Raw genomic sequence first — 3,831 nt, 5'->3', positions numbered from 1 at the left:
GGAAGGCGAGAGGCAACATGAGAGAGATAAGACGGAGAGGTGAGTGATGTGAGAGAGAGAGGAGGAGAGGGGAGAGGGGACTGCTGCATGAGAGAGAAGAGGGGAGAGGGGAAGGGCAACGTGAGAGAGAGAGGGGAGAGTTGAGTGATGGGAGAGAGAGGAGGGGAGAGGGGAGAGGTGGGCGACGTGAGAGAGAGGAGGGTATCGGTGAGCAACATGAGAGAGAGGAGGGAGGAGAGGAGGGGCTGGGAGAGGGGAGGGGCGAAGTGAGAGAGAGGAGGTAAGGGGGAAAGAGGAAAGAGGAGAGAGGGGAGGGGAGTCAAGGAGAAGGATGGCGGGAATTTTTTTGAAATTTCTACTTCACTCCCCTCCCCTCTCCTTTGTCCCGCCATAGATTTCAAAATAGGAAAGAGAGGGATGGCGAGAAATTTTTTCAAATTTCAAATTAGGGAAGTGGGGGAATGGCGGGAAATTTTTTGAATTTTGTTTGAAATCTATATCATCAAGTCACATGTTTTTTTTTAAATATATATCTTTTTTCGGGGGGGGACACATGTGGCTCACGCCACATGTTTGGGGGTGGGGGGCACATATGGCTCAAGCCACATGTTTGGGGGGAGGGGGGGGGCACATATGGCTCAAGCCATATGTTAGGGAGGGGGGGGGGGGGGGCACATATGGCTCAAGCCATATGTTAGGGGGGGGGGGGGGGGGGGCACATATGGCTCAAGCCATATGTTAGGGGGGGGGGGGGGGGGGGGCACATGTGACTCAAGCCATATGTTGGGGGGTGGGGGGGACACTGATATGGCTCAAGCCATATGTTGGGGGGGGGGGGGGGCACATATGGCTCAAGCCATATGTTGGGGGTGGGGGGGGGGGGGGGCACATATTGCTCAAGCCATATGTTGGGGGTGGGGGGGGGCACATATGGCTCAAGCCATATGTTGGGGGTGGGGTGGGGGGGCACATATGGCTCATGCCACATGTTGGGGGGAGAGAGGGGGGGGGGGGGCATTTGGCTCAAGCCATATGTTCGGGGGGGGGACATATGGCTCAAGCCATAAGGGGGGGGGGGGGGGGGGGGGGGGGCACATTTGGCTCAAGGCATATGTTGGGGGGGCACATATGGCTCAAGCCATATGTTGGGGGTGGGGTGGGCACATGTGGCTGACGCCATTTGTGGGGGGGGCACATGTGGCTCAAGCCAAATGTTGGGGGGGGGGGGGGGGGGCGGGCGGGGCACATGTGGCTCACGCCACATGTTTTGGGGGGCGGGGGGCCACATGTGGCTCAAGCCATATGTGGGGAGGGGGGGCACATGTGGCTCACACCACATGTGGGGAAGGGGGGGACATGTGGCTCACGCCACATCTTTGAGAGTGGGGGGCACATATGGCTCAACCCACATGTTAGAAAAATAATTGATTTTTTTTTAACTTTGAAAAATTCTACATTTTTCGAGTTGTTTTTTGGAAAATTTTATAATAGATATCACATCATACATACATACATACATACATACATCTATATATATATATATATATATATATATATCCAGATATATATATGTATGTATGTATGTGTGTGTGTATATATATATATATATATATATATATATAACATATATATACACATATACACACATATATATATACATATATATACACTACATACATATATATATATATATATATGTATATATAACAAAAAGTTCTCATCTACATGCATTTTTTGCTTCCACTTGGATTCCCTAGTGACATTATAGGGGGACAAGCCCCACCCTTCATCATAAAGTTGGTCCAAAGAAGCAGGCACACAATTGTAATTGAAAAAGGCCTACACTTAAACGGTGTATTTTTACACCAAGAAGGTGTATATGTACACCGTCTCTCCAAGAGAACAAGTCATCTTGATATAATTAGGACTTTGGCTCAAAACTATGTGGTGTCAACCAAAGTGTAATTATTTGGTTAATCATAGAAGGTATTATCTAGTATTTGGTAATTTGAAAAATTTTGGGTTTTCAAAGTTTGCTAGAAAAATTGCCAATGGTTACTCTATATATTAAGTGGGTATGTAAAGTTTCAACCAATATTGCAGTATTTGTTTTGAAGTATATGGAAAAAAAGCCATGGGACTATGATATTCAAAGAAATTGGACTTGTATTTAGTCCCAATTTTCAAATTGGACTTTATGTAAGTCCAATTTTTTTGAATACAATGTTTTCTTCTAGTCATGAGATCCAGAGATTGGGTGCAACATTGGCATGATCCAAAAGCATGCAATTTCTTTATACTTTCTTATTGGAGGCAACATAAAGTCACATATCTATTGGGTCCAATATATATATTCAAAAATGTAACAAAAAGTATATGGAAGCATATGATTGGGGGTAGAAACAACCCAAAAGCACAATAGGACTTGAGAGTGATGCAAACCAAAAGAGTCTTTTGGTCAAAACAAAGCCATGCAAGAAAGGTGATTTACCAAAGGCACCATGAGTTGCACAAAGAAAAAGAGACCTATGTGAAGAGTGTTATCGCAGGTATCAAAATCCCAATCAAGTACATGCATAACTTAGCCAATGTTGCACCCAATCTCTGGATCTCATGACTAGAGGAAAACATTGTACATGCACCCAATCTCTGGATCTCATGACTAGAGGAAAACATTGTACAATGTTTTCCTCTAGTCATGAGATCCAGAGATTGGGTGCAACATTGGCATGATCAAAAGCATGCAATTTCTTTATACTTTCTTATTGGAGGCAACATAAAGTCACATATCTATTGGGCCCAATGTATATATTCAAAAATGTAACAAAAAGTATATGGAAGCATATGATTGGGGGTAGAAACAACCCAAAAGCACAATAGGACTTGAGAGTGATGCAAACCAAAAGAGTCTTTTGGTCAAACCAAAACCATGCAAGAAAGGTGATTTTACCAAAGGCACCATGAGTTGCACAAAGAAAAAAAGACCTATGTGTTCAAAGAGTGTTATCGCAAGTATCAAAATCCCAGTCAGGTACATGCATAACTTAAAGGGTTCCTTTACGTCAAATGGAAACTTAGTGGTCTGAAGCCACACGATTGGCACACAATAATATAAATAATAGTATTTCCACTTGCTCTCTCTCTCTCTCTCTCTCTCTCTCTCTCTCTCTCTCTCTCTCTCTCTCTCTCCCCCCCTCTCTCTCTCTCTCCCCCCCCCCTCTCTCTCTCTCTCTCTCTCTCTATCCATCCATCTATCTATCTATCTCTACCCGCACTATCTATCTATCTATCTTTCTATCGATCTATCTATCTCTACCCTTGGCCGCACATAGACACATCCCTTGTGAACCTTTTGGAGGATCTTAAATTTGAAGGAAGAACAATCAAAATTAGATGCAAGCATGTGAATGAGAAGGATGTGCATTCAGATGGAGGAATGTGTAGTGAAGCAACATACATTCTGAAACTACCATGGTAAATTCTCTCTCTCTCTCTCTCTCTCTCTCTCTCTCTCCCCACACACATAGAGTACGTGCACATGCGTGCACACACACACACACACACACCTCGCTCTACCTCTTGCCACATGCTCTCTCTCTCTCTCTCTCTCTCTCTCTCTCTCTCTCTGTCTTCTATCTCTCTCTCTACTTCTCTCCATCTCTCTGTCTCTCTCTCTCTCTCTCCATCTCTCTGTCTCTCTCTCTACTTCTCTCCATCTCTGTGTGTGTGTGTCTCTCTCTCTCTCTCTCTCTCTCTCCTTATGAATGCTAGCAAAATTTGGGATGATTGTATTGATCACATTTGGGCAATAACTATACAATTTAGGAAGGA

The sequence above is a fragment of the Dipteris shenzhenensis genome, chromosome 10 (assembly GCF_047967505.1).
Source record: "Dipteris shenzhenensis isolate YYH24624 ecotype China chromosome 10, Dip_SZ_1.0, whole genome shotgun sequence".
NCBI lineage: Eukaryota > Viridiplantae > Streptophyta > Polypodiopsida > Gleicheniales > Dipteridaceae > Dipteris > Dipteris shenzhenensis.
The sequence above is the reverse complement of the archived record's forward strand: the minus strand, read 5'-3'. Positions refer to the sequence as shown.